This window comes from Sturnira hondurensis, unplaced genomic scaffold (assembly GCF_014824575.4).
Source record: "Sturnira hondurensis isolate 20B ecotype Veracruz unplaced genomic scaffold, ASM1482457v3 Scaffold0000780, whole genome shotgun sequence".
In the NCBI taxonomy this organism is placed as follows: Eukaryota; Metazoa; Chordata; class Mammalia; order Chiroptera; family Phyllostomidae; genus Sturnira; species Sturnira hondurensis.
The window spans coordinates 12,542,521-12,556,340 of NW_028073411.1; the positions used below are offsets into that span (position 1 = coordinate 12,542,521).

At 42.1% G+C, this 13,820-nt stretch overlaps 1 long non-coding RNA gene across 1 annotated transcript; it reads left to right on the forward strand.

The window, feature by feature from the left end:
- Nucleotides 1-1,227: 1,227 nt before the first annotated feature.
- LOC118986699 (uncharacterized) lies at nt 1,228-10,243 on the forward strand. The gene is made up of 3 exons (XR_005066436.1): nt 1,228-1,364; nt 7,494-7,596; nt 9,768-10,243. It is a non-coding gene; the product is annotated as an uncharacterized LOC118986699 (long non-coding RNA).
- Nucleotides 10,244-13,820: the final 3,577 nt, after the last annotated feature.

The window sequence follows — 13,820 nt, forward strand, 5'->3', positions numbered from 1 at the left end:
CTCTCCCTCTCTCCCTCATGCCACTTCCTTCCTTCCCAACTCTGCATTTTCCCATTGCCACAATGAATAGAGAATGTCAACCAAGGAATTGGTGAATGGGCCTGGAGAGGGTGCAGGAAGTGCTCATATATTATGCAGAGCTTTGTATGAGAAAACGAGGGAAGGGGTTGAGATATGGCTTTTGAAGAATCCATTCATTTCATAGTGCACTCACTATATGTGTTTCAATCAAGTGCTAGTCCTTGAGGCTTAGAGACTGGAATATCACTAAGGTATTCTACTAGAATCCAAAAGTACTGATTAAGAGAGAAAGAAAAAATAGTTAACTACAATTAAATGTTAAAGTCAGGAAAGCACTCAAGGTGTATTGGAAGTAGGCATTATAGGGCCTTAACTAGTCCTTTTAGATCAGGGGAAGTTTTCCAGACTAAGCAAGTCTAAGGAAGATGTTGGGAAATAGAATATCCTGGAAAGAAGGAGCATTGAGTGTAAGCAAAAGATCAGATGGTTAAGTATATCTGAAATTTTAAGGCAGGTGACTAGCACAGGGAACAAAGGGTCATATGACAAAATGCCATATGGGCCTTTTTAAAGTAAAAACAATTGACTTTCCATAATGGTCTGCATGCAGAGCCAAGGAGTCCATGATTGCTTGGCTGGTGCTAGAATGCCTAGCAGTGAGTCCACAACTGTGATATCCCCAGGTATGAAAACCATCACTTACCAGCGTGACACAGTCCTTGTGCGATGTTCCGCAGGACCTGCACTGAAGGGCAGGCACAACAGAAAAGTGGAAACTTTAAACAGTCCGTGCTATTCAGTTGAAAGAGAGTACCATTCTCCACCAATGATAGCTCTACCACTTACTAGAAATGTATCAGAGTTGGACAGTGTAACCTCTAAAATCTCTCCCAAACCAGAGTAGCTTATTCTGTGTTCACTATTCCTCTCAGTGGACATCTACTTAGTCATCTATAAGAAAGAACGCAAGACCAAATTGGTGATTTTTCTGAAAGTTTTCACCAAGAATCTTATTTATAAAATCTTTCCTCTCCACTTACCCCAGGATGAACCCAATCTTATAAATTTTTCATCTATTAGACAAATTATAATTATCAAATACTAACGTTTAACTTGGTATTTCAGTACTATAAAGCAAACAACAGTATTGTGATTTAACTAGAGATTTCTGCATATTAAAACTGGCTTGTACTCTGCCATGTAAGAATTCAAGATTAAACACCTCCATAAAAAAGACTCTTCAAGTTCCCCACCAGCAATGACAGCCTAGGCATTTGAATGACAGAAAGGAAGCTGGATCCCTTCGGGATTTTGAAGACATGCCCTGAGGAGAGCAAGCAAAGGTGAGCATGCACGTACCTCCGTAAGGAAGGACGTCTGAGAGCAGTGTCCAGGACAGTCTGTGGTAGCAGGGAAGCCCAAAATACCACGGAGTGTGTGGGTGTGCAGGTCTGACTTAAGAAGCCTATGGGTCTTTGAGTTGACCATTCATTTGACTTTGACTAAGGGCAAGTACTTCAGCATTGCGAGTCTCATTTCCTCTTCTGTGTACCAGACCAATGAGTCTTAGCTGGAAAGTGGTGTTTAAAAGAGTAAAGGAAATATTGTATGTACAACAACTTGGCACACAGTAGGTTTGCAAAAATTTGTTCTGATTACGTTTGTAATCATAACAATGACAGTGATACTTTATCAAGAGGTTTAGATACCAAGGCGCCGTTTAATTTGTTTACTGTGCAGAAAGTTGTGAGTCTTTGTTGCTCTAATGACAGATGACTTTACAAGCTGCCTAGGGATAGTGCGCAGTTGTCATTGTAGATAATAGAAGCAGAAATGAGAGGAGAATTAATGAGGAAACCAGACAAATACGGAATGCTGGGCCATCATCTGTCTGGACCGCATCAGTGCAGGGGAGGGAAGGGATGACGTAAGTGTTTATTTCTAACTCTCCCTCTCTGAGAATGCTGAGTGTTTTCCGTCTGGCTTCTGTTTTTAGAGCTCCCAACACACCTGGACTCAAAACAGCATTCTTTCTAAATCTTTTGGTGTTCTTGCTGTTGGCTTGTACCCCTAAAGCACCTGTGAGCACAGTGATGTTTTCGGTACATGGGTAGGAAGGTTATGTGCTCCCTAAGAGCTAGGGAATGTGGCACAGAGATTGATCTTCTATGAGTTCAACCAGAAAGTCAGTACAGTTAATATGAGATGTGCAATGTCACTTCCCAAAACAGAGTGGGCCCCAGGCCAGCAGGATGGGGGGGGGGGCGTTAACCTCAATGAAGATATTAAAGCATCTACAGAAAAATTGTTTTTGTCAGAAGAAGACTGATCAGACTGGAAACATATAAAAAGAGAACCACAGAGGCCATCGGTAAAGTGTGAGTCAGGCAATACCCAAGGTCACGCAGCTTGTCTAATACATTGAAATGTCATGGATGCTGATCACCTTGAGGACAAACCCTGCAAAGCTTTCACATGACTCATGAGACCCTACATGACTTAGTCCCAGCACATCTCAGCCCCACCCTCACTCAGTCCACTCTCATCCTTACCTTCACCTTGGCCTTCTTGCTACTTACATGATGGTTGTTTTCTTGGCTTAGGACTCTCTTTCCCCTAATATTGAACAGCTCCTTTTCTCACTTCATTGCTTAAGCTTAACTCCACAGGGAAATCTTTTCTTGCCATTTCATCTAAAGTCTATTCAACAGAGAGCCAGGACCCAACAACATGTGTGTAACTTGTGACATGGTCAGACATTGTCCTGACACCCATAAAAACAATGCAAAAAAAAAATCAAGTGCAAAACCAAGCAAATATCATGCCAGGAAGAGCTGCTTTAAAAGGTTGAAAGAGAGATACACGGAGCACAAGATAAAGCTGGTAAAACATCTAGTCTCACAGATGGCGCTGATGCAGCAATACATCCTGAACCAGGAGAAAATCATCCAGAAGGAGCTTGTTTATTGGAGCAGGGTTTTATTGTCATGAATCTGACGTGCTAAAGCAAGTGCATATCTTCTAGGATATTTATTCACTCAGTCCTTTATCTGTATTTAGTAAAATTTTTAGTTTCTTTGCCCAACTCAACATTTTTGAGATCTTAATCTTACCAACTGTGGTTTACAAAATCATGGATCTTTGAGAAAATGATAACTCTGTTCCATTCCAATTTGGCAGGAAAAAAAAACCCTTCAAATGAAAAATGAAGATTCTAAGATGTCACTGTACTCCCAAATCCAGTAAGTGTTCTTTGTCCTAATAGCAGCCTTACCAAGCAAGTTTCTCATTATGACTTGGCCTTTCATGCAGTTCTACAAGAAAAATAAAGAACTAAAAATGTGCACCTGAACTTTCTGTCTTCCTATTCCAACTACATTTCTCACGGTCGATCAATATATAGCATAAATAATTCGAGTATTTAACTTATGCTTTTGTATTTGTGTATTTGTATCTTTAGGACTGTAGAGAAATCTCTCATGAGCACTCTCATGGTGATGGGAGAGACGGGTGTGTGGGTCTTTACACCAGGAAAGAATGGAAAGAGAGGAAAGGAGAAGGTATTTTTAGTTACCTGCTTCTGAGCCCCTCCTAAGCTTCATTGTGCACCATCTGGAGAAATGTAAAGAATGGAAGATGTGTGTGTATATGTGTGCATTTTTCTATTCCAGAATGTTTTGGGGGGAGACAGAGCTGGGAGGAAAATGTGGTTCGATTTCTCGTGGATATTTTGAGACTGAGAGAAGGATGAGGGTAGTCCCTATTTCAGCATTGTATCTCTGAGGATGTGGGGGTTGGAGAAGAATGGCCCTGAGAACCTATCCTGTGAACAAAGTTCATAGCATCTGTGGTCAAGTTTGGTGCTCGAGGAGTAAAGCCATCCTTCTCTAAAGGATCCTGAGAGTTTATGTAAGGAGTTGAGCCAGTGAAACCATCTAGTGAGTGAATCTTGAGTCAACTTGAATAATCTGAAGTCCCAAAATAGATGGTGGTGCAAGTACTCTGAAGGGGTGAAGAGCTTTACAATCATTACAAATGAACTGGTATCTCACGTACCAGTCTCTACCCTCACTCAGCATCCAGATAAATTAGGACTCTGATCTTGCCCAGTGCAAGATCAACCCTGCGATGGTGAACACCAAAGGGATGTCATCCTCCCAACTGCTGTCCACTCTCTAGGAATAAAACCCACCACCCTGTAATCTCTTCTTCTAAACTCCAACTAAAGACAAGTGCTAGCCCTGGCCAGCATGGCTCAGTTGGTTGGAGCATCATCCTGTAACTGAAAGATCACCAATTCAACTCTCAGTCAGGGCACATGTGTAGGTTGTGGGCTCAATCCCCAGTTAGGATGCGTGCAAGGGGCAGGGGATTGATTGATGTTTCTGTCTCACATTGATGATTCTTTCTCTCTCTCTCCCCATTCTTTAGAATGAGAATAAAATAAATCTTTAAAAAAGACCAAGGCTGGTCTTAGAACTTTCACAATTCGCTACAGTTTCTTGGAGTATTCTAGCCAAAAAATTAACTTCCTATTTATTCTGGAAATGGTTCTATTAGGAAAAAGAGGTTTCTAATAAAAATTAAAATAAATGGTAAGGTATGTGTTATTGACTTTACTTTATAGGCAAGAAAACTAAAGCTCAGAAAGTTAAGGAAATCTTCCCTGCCACTCAGCTAGTAGGTGACAGTTCCAACCACAGTCCCCAAACCTAATGCTGCTTCTACCAAGCCAAGTTATTTTGCAGTCATAAGAAGACTTAGATGTTATACAAAGATATAACCCACTTATTCTTTTAAAAGTGGCACCTACTGTGTGCCAAGCTTCACGTTAGGTCCTGAGGATCACAGTTCCAGTTCTGAGGAATAGAATTGTTCTGAGATACAGGTAAGCACTTTCCCTGGGCTTCCTCATGATAGGTGCTTATGTGGTTTTCCACAGGGGCAGAGCAATGCAGGTAGAGAAAGGAAAGCTTCTTGAAAAGGCAAATCTGGGTTTCAGACACAACATTTAAAGCAAATAGAGGCATATAGGTTTGAAACAGGCTATGAGCAAGGTCAAGGAACAGCAAGCTTCCTATTCTACTTAAAGAATAAGAGGCACATTTCAGGAGTGAAGAAGTATGAGATTATGCACACATTCAGGAATTAAAACAGAACGTTGAGTCCTTGGAACATCACAGAAAGAAGATAGGATCTGAAGATCAAGAACAAGGCTTTAAAAATTCTAACATTCTAGAACCTTAGTTCTTTTAGTTCTTCCTTGCTGTTGGGATTCTTGCTCTTTTCATCCTTTTTCTTGTAGAAAGTAGCATTAAAATCCTTAATTCAAAAAAGATCCTTTGAGTTTATGCTTGGCAGCACCAAAACAGGGAGATAAATGGACTTGGACTGATTTTGAATGCATGGTGGTGGCCATTTTGAATAAGATCAGAAGAAACTGAATCTCTGGAGCCTGTGATAAGAAACCCACACTAACCTAGGAAGTAAGCCTGGCTTGAGAGGGAGCCCTGGGGGCAAACAATGGATAAGTCCTCTCCCAAGCTCTGGGATAAGGATTCAGGAATCCTGCCATACACGCTCACCTCTGAAAGTCTAAACTTTGATTTCTAATCCAACATTCCTAAAGCCTCTCATCTGTATTTCTGGACTCACCCTATTGCTGTAGCAGAGCCTGTTGGCTGTTTAATGAGAGTTTAATGAGGTCTTGGAGTGTCCTGAAGGAAGGCTGCTGGCCTGCAGCTTTCCCTTTAAGGAGGGCCCTGTGAATCTAGGTCTGCATTAAGTGTGAATCAAGCTTTCTGTCTGTGTCTGGTGCACACGGGAGTGAAATTCGCCTCCATATCAGTTGTTCCTAGAGGGGATTTTTTCCCTGCATTACACCTGCAGAATGCCATCCTCTTTTCTCTGGCAAGCCTGGATACATGATTAATAGTTTAAGCCTCCCAGGTTCCGCTCTCCCTAGTTTCAAAAGTGCCTGGATGTTGGACTTTTAAAAAATGTATTTATCTCCCCATCCAGACGGCGGAGGAGGAATTGCAAGTAGAAGGCAGAGAGCCACTGGGGCCAAAACAAATCCGGGCAAATCTTTAAATTGCTTCTGCCGTCACCTGGGCTTTCTTTCATTAGCATCTCAGATGCCACTTCTCTCCCCTGCTGACCTTAATTTGGGAGGAAAAGAGAGTAGAGTTTTAAGAGGGCATTAAATCTTTTCCTTCCAAAACGTAGACTCGACATGCATGGTGAGTGAGCATTCTCAGCTCAGGTCAGAGAGAACTCTTCCTGGCTTCTCTTTCTGTCCTGGGTACTGCCATCCTCCCCGGCTCAGCTCTCCAGAGACTCCTCTAATTTCTCCCTCACGTGAGCTGCTCCTCTTCTCCTGGAAGCGCAGAGCAGTTTCCCCCACAGGGCTTCTCGCATTCACCTCACGGATGGCTGCAGGCATCTGGTTTTCTCCCCATCCCCGGACTCCTTACAGCATGGCTCTTTTGCTCAAAAAGCAGAAAGAGCTTTAGCTATGAAGGCGGGAAGGGCTGGCTGTGCACCCCAGAATCTGGGGCCCCAGTGCTTATGCTCAAATTCACCTCTGATAGGAATTCCTAAGCTGGGGCCTGTCTCCTGCTCACATTAAGCTTCAGAGTCTTTACCTGTAAAACTGGAGATGGTGAGGATAGTAAACAAATAACAAAAAGTAAATAAGCAATAAATGAGAATACAACCCTGACTCAAATGTTGCAAAACGATTACACAATCTATTATACATGTCGATTGCACAGACACCTGGAGTTTGGGAGTGTGTGGCCAAAGAGATGCTCGCTAAATTCCCCCCATCTCTAAATTCCTAAGCGTTGATCCATATAATCGTCAGTTATCTATTGAACAACCACATCCGTGTTGGGTGGTAAAGACACACAAAAAAATTAGGAGCACTGCTTCCTCTTGTAGTGTTCACAATCTAGTGAGTCAGACAAAGTCATTAACAGCTACAGGAGAAACTCTGGTCACTGCCTTACACTCAGCCAAGTACCCAGGACACTGGAAAAGTACCCTGACTCATTCCCAGACACACTGAATGTATGCAACCAGTAGATACCTATCTGTTACACCAGGTGCTTCTGCCCCCACCAGCTTTTGATTGAACACTACTTACCCTGATTGCATTGAATCAAAGATTGCTATGTATTAACAATGGATTATGATGGGCTGGGGTGGTAAAAACAGCTGCAGAGACACGTGCCTTCAAAGTGCCATGCTGCTGAGCAGGACAATGATAGGACTTGAAAGCTGAGGGCCAGGTAAAAGTTGTGACACTCCCTGGTTCTGTGAGTTTGGGCAATACACTTGACCTATTTGAGACCATGTCCTCCCTTTTAAGATGGAGATAACTCCCTGCTTGTGAACAGTGTTGTGAGAAATAAATGAGATAATGTATACGAAAGCCTTTTAGATTGTCAACCTTTTTATGATGTCAGTTTCAGAGCCTGGAACAAGAAAGAGCTCAGGAAAATTCATGGAAGCAGTAAAGACAAGATGTGAGGGAGGAAAGGAAGAAGAGGAGAAATAAGATAAGCACAGGTGGCATTTTAAAAACTGTAAAATGGGGCAATACTGCCAGGGCCTGATAGGCTACTGGAATTCAGAGTAGAAAGAAGTAATAAAAGAGCAGTAGGAAAAGGTTTTCATTTTAGTATTAATTTTAAATTACTCCTGTAACATTGAATAAGGCAGATTGGTGCCAGGCAATACCGAGATAAGACCATTTCACAACAGCCGCAATCATCAATAATAATAAACTGAGGCTGTGTCAACAGAGATGGATTCAATATATTGGAGCGAGACTAAGAAGAAAGACAAGGTGAGGGATGGAGGTGTTAGGGATAATTTCCAGGTTTCTCTCTGGAGCAGCTGGCTGTACAAGTGTGTCATTTAAGTAGGGCAAGGAATCATTGAGGGAAAGATTGTTTCGGGAGGGAATGGTGAATTCAGCTATAGACATGTGGTGTGGAAGCTTCCATTGGACAGGCAGCAGGGAGCCGGGCACACGGGCCTGAGGTGAGAATCACAGAGGTGGGACTGGTGCAGAGAAGATGACTGCGAACGCCCCCTGGGAACTGTGGAGAGTGAGATGATAAATGTGGTCTCACGACAGAACTTTGAGAGCTCCAGTATTTTTATAGGGTTCTAAAAAGTTGTCACCCAAATCAGAAAATTCACATGCAGTTGTCAATGATAGTCCAAAAACACCAAATCTGGAGTCAGGCTGACTGTTCTCCAATCCCAGCCCCACTACTTGTTAGCCTGGGTAGGTCGGTTCCACTTTCTGAACCTCAGTTTTTCCACACATAAAATGGGAATAGAGAAGCTCCTGTTGGAAGGCCTAAATGAGATAATGTTATAACGTGCTCATCTCAATGCCTGCTTCGTGAACACATAAATATGTGATAAATGTTAGATGTTTTAAGGAAATTTGGAGCTAATGACTTTATCTGTATTTAAAATTTTTGTCTATTCTCTGAATGATAGTTGTTTCCCAGGGTACCACTCTGGAAAAGGACCTCATAAGTATTGTCATTTCCTCCCAGACTGGCCATTGAGCAGTCTCCAGTATCTGTCCATCTCTCCCCTGTTCATTTGGCAACCTTGCACCCCACCTCAGGCACAACTCATGTTCTGCTTGTTAGAGATTTAGATGCATTTGACCTCTGTGTGTGCTGGTCCTGAAGGCCCATGTGGTGCCACTGGGGGCCCTAGACAGGAGCCTCTGCTGTCCATCCACAGGGGTCCCCTGCCAAGTCCCTCAGCACCACACTGCTGGTCCCTGTGAGTCAGACTGTCGGCTCCTTCTGTCCTGGTTACTCGGCCACTTCCCCCTGCTGCTGCCTCCATCTCTGCCTCAGCTGCCACTTCTTGCAGGCAGTGGCCTTATGACCATTGCCTCTGAGATTTGGGGGTTCATTCATTCATTCAAGAAATAGTTACTGAGTTTCTGTTATGAGCCAGACACTGAGCTAGGCATTGGAGATACTGAGGTAATAAGACTTGCCCCAAGGAGTTTATCACCTGGGAAAAACATGTAATCAACCATACACATAAATTAAACACTAAGATAGTTTCAAATAATGATAAATGTGATGAAGGAAATAAACAGAAAGATGTAATGGATAGGATAGGATAGGTCAGGTCTGAGATGGATCTTTGAGACCAGGATATTTATTTGAAACCAGGGACCCTAAAAATATAACCTTAAAACTATTGTGAGCATGAATGTGAGTGAATGTGAAGAGGAGAGGAAATAAAGACTAGATTTTCTTATTTGAGCAATGATTAAAGCCAGGCACGTTGCTAGATATCTTCTTAGATTTGCATTTCTCATTTGCAACTCTCTTTGCCCCTCTTGAATTAAGCAAGTTTAATAAAAGACATGCTCTCCCCTTTCCAATGAGCTGCAGAGAAGACAACGCTTTGAATTACGTGATAGATTTTTCTGTTTCTGCCACTCTAGGTGCCTCTATATTTTAAAGTGTTTGATGAGTGAGTATAAGAGGCTCGAAGATACTACCGCATAGAATGAGAACTAGAGTTTCTTTTCACTGACTAAAATCCACAGCATCACTGGCTGCTTGGAAATAATATCACAACTTCTCAGACCTGTGCAGGACTTGACAGTTTGCAAAGTGTTTTTGTTGGCTTGATTATATTGAAGATCCATAGCCACCAAGTGAAATAGTTTTTCCTCTGATTTACAGAAGAGGAAACTGAGGCTCAGAGAAATCTGGAGACCCTCCAGACACGACACACAGAAGCGATGAAGCTGAGATTCAGTCTTTGGATACATTTCCTACCACTGTTATTTTGAGCCTTCTGAAATAGTCTCGGGTCGATTTATGGCACTGGGTCTCTCTTAAATTGTACTGTTGGCTTTTATTGAGCCATAACTTCTGCAGTCCACATTTCCTGTGGTTCTTCTGCCCTGAGGCTAAAAGTGGACACCACTATTTTTCTGGCTCACTCACCAGGCTGAGAGATATGCAGGACTTTAAGTGTCTCCCCTACACTCCCAGCAGTCCAGAAAGGGTGACTAAGCCTCCCCCTATTCAACACCTCTGCTGTCCTTGAAGCATTCAGGAACACTTTACTTTACCCCCTCATGCCCCAAAGCTGGCCAGGAGATTGCAGCTGCTGTGAGGGCGGTACTGTCTATTGGAACCTCCCCTCCATGTCCACAGTGTCAGTGGAGAAAATGGAGAAAATTCTGCTCCTTTTTAAATCACTTCACTTAGGCTTCCCATCCTCTCCCTGGTACAGCCCCACCCTGAGCATCTTGGTGGTACAGGTGAGGAAGCCAGAACACAGCCAAGTCAAGCCATTTCTTCAAATCTGTATGGGTAGTGAGTGGTAGAAGGGAGATTTGAACCGAGGCATATGAGACTTCAGGGCTCACATGATTAACCCCCATTTCCTGCTGCCCACCTCAGGGAAAGCATGCAGGCTCAGAAACAGGCAGAGGCACACAGCTGTGTCCAGCAGGGGTGCCTCTGCCCTTTGGTAAGGCACATCGTGCAGATGTGCCCCTTGCCCATCCTCACAGACTCAAGTCAAAATGCCTGGTGTATATATCTACCACCTCCTCTTTATCAAGTCACCTATCAAAGGACACTTTACTGTTTCCATGCCTTGCTCACCATGAAGAATACTACTCAGACATAAGAAAAGATGAAATAATGCCATTTGGGGCAACATGAATGTATCTTGAGAGAATCATGGCGAAGCGAATAAATCAGGCAGAAAAAGTCAAGAACCATCTAATTTCACTCATATGTGGGACATAAAACTGAAAGCAACAAGTGAACAAGTGAGACAAACAAACAAACAAAAACTCATAGACACAGACAATAATATGGTTACCAGAGAGAAAAAGGGTTGGAGGCAGTAGAAAAGGGTAAAGGTCAAATACATGGTGAGAGATTTGACTTTGGGTGGTTAATACATAGTGCAACATACGTGTGATGTATTGTAGAATTATAATAACTCTTGAAACCTATGTCATTTCATTAACCAATATCACCCCAATAACTTTAATATATTTTTTAAAAGTTTATAGATTAACATTTGAACAAAACAAACAAAAAATTCCTGGCCATGAAAACATGAGAGATCTGTCTTCACACACACACAGTTGCATGCACATGCATGGGTCAGTGTTAACACTTGGCCCCTCTTTGCTCAACTGGCTTGAGAGTGTCTAGGAAATTAGCATCTGTCTATCTGCCAGTACAGTGCGTGGTATAGAGCACTGAAAATTTTTTTTTGAGTGAATGAGTAGAGCCTGCAGTGTCTAGATATTAGCATCTTATTATTAAAGCATTTGAACTGATTATTTTTAAGCACACATATTCTATTAAAGAAGCAGTGGGTTTTATGGGGAAGAGTCAAGTTTAGCATAAACCAAGGTTTGAATGTGACCTCTTGCAAGCTACTTAATTTTTTGAACTGCCACACACCAAACTCCAGTGAAGAGCTGGTAATGTGATAAGGATTACAAATAGAGCTAAACCTTGCAAGAGAGTAGACACTAGATATATGCTCATTGCTCTTTCAGCTTCTTAAATGGTAACTGCGACCGTCAGAGACTGCTTCTTATCTGACCCTTTCAGGTGTGAACAAAGGAAAATGGTCTTAGGAGTTAGGACACCCAATCTCAGTGCTGAATCTCTAGGCAGTCAGTTAACTTTTTAGTCTAGCTTCTCACATTCCTATTCAATGAAAGAAAAAAAGAAGAAGTATCTTAGCGTGTATTTGTGAGGATAAAATTAGACTATACTTTGAGAAAGAGGTCGAACAAATCCCATTTGTCAACCTCAGCACTACTGACTTTTTGTGGCTAGAAAATTCTTTGTCGTGGGGACATTGTAAGATGTTTAGTGGTGTCCCAGTTGTGACAACCAAAAATATCCCCAGACATTGCCAAAAGTCCCCTAGGGTTGGGGTGCAAAAATGTCACTTGGTTGAGAACTACTGAGCTAAACAAATGGTGAGTATTATTGCTGGCCTTTTTCCAAAATAGAATTAGAACAAGAGTGTGTGACTAGTCTTGTGCAAGTAAGAGAAACCCTTTGTTGGACCAAGTCTCTTCTTCAGGTCACTGTGATCTCATTACATGTTGGGTTTAGGACAGGGATGTCTCACTTCTAACGCATGTGTGGTGGACTCTGATTTTCAATGTGAACCATGCATAACTTGGCTCCTCCTCTCTTTGTAACATATTATACAAAAGATCTTATATATCCTTTATCCTTACCTACTACCTACAAGCAAATGTGTAATTCATTCTAAATAAGAATTAAGAACAAAACGTACTCCTGGGTACAAACTGAGTCCTCATGACATTTTTGTCCCTTTGCACCTAAGGAGAGTCAGGAAGGTCTCTCTTTCTAACTCTCACATCCACCCAAGCCCAAGATTCTTTTCATGGTCTCTGGAGGCTACCCCAAGATGAGGACCTCACTGACTTCCCTGTAACTCTAGCTACTATTTGAAAGCTTAGCACTGTGTCTCACCCCCTGGGAGGGCCAATCCTCAATCCTACCAACCCCAGAAGGTATCCTTGCTCTATATACCCTTTCATCTGTAGATCTCTGGTCTCTGGCTTCTGTTTATCTTAGAAGCATCAAGCTTTCTGTGTCAAAACTGATTCACCACTTCCACTTCTGGGTATATAACAACGAATTGAAAGCAAGATCTCAAAGAGATTATTTGCATACCCATATTCATGGCAGCATTATTTTAAAAAGCCAAAAGATGGGAGCAACCCAAGTGTCCATATACGAAAGAATGAATTAACAAAATCTGCTCTATTTATACAATGGGGCATTATTCAACCTTCAAAAGGAAGAAAATTTGGATACATGCTAAAACATGTATAACTTGAGGGCATTGTGTTAAGTGAAATAAACCAATCCTTCCCCCTAAAATTAATTTTATATGATTTTACTTATATGAGATGCCTGCAGTAATTAAATACATAAAGACAGAAAGTAGAATGGTAGTTACTAAGGTCTGAGGCAATGGGAAATGGTTGAAGAACAATGAAAATATGCTTAACACTAGTGAACAGTACACTTAAAAGGGTTAAGTTGGTAAATTGCATGTTATGTGTATTTTGCTACAATTAAAGGCAATTTTTAAAGAAACTGATAAGCCTGTGTATTCTACCCATTCCTGCAGTGTGGACTCCACCACCTTCTCAAAGGCCTTCATTTTCCTTGTACTCACTCATATTTCTTTAAGGTATAGGAGAATCTTTTATTTACCTGTATGATCCTTCCTTGGCATTTATAACAGTAAGATTTAGACTTCTGGTCCAGATGGCAGCATCAGTAGTGAACATGGCTCACCTCACCACACAACCACAAAATTCCAACTAAAATATAGAACAACCATCATTCAAAACCATCAAAAATTGACTTGAATAGAAGTCTGACAACTACAGAATTAAAGAAACCACATCCATCCAGACTGGTAGGATGCATGTGGATATGGGATGGGCTGGTTCTACATCCACATGGGGTGGATAAACACACTCAGGAAGGAAATATTGGAAGTGAGGAGTCTCAGCCCGACAGCAGGGCCCCCAACCTGGAGTTCCAGTGCCAGAAAGATAAGTCCCCATAACTTCTGGCTGCAAAAAACAGTGGGGATTGAGTCAGTGGAAGAAAGTTCTGGAGTCCTGAGCAGTTCCCCTTAAAGAACTCCCACACAGACTTACTCAGGCTTACTCCCTCTGAGCCCCAGCACTGGGT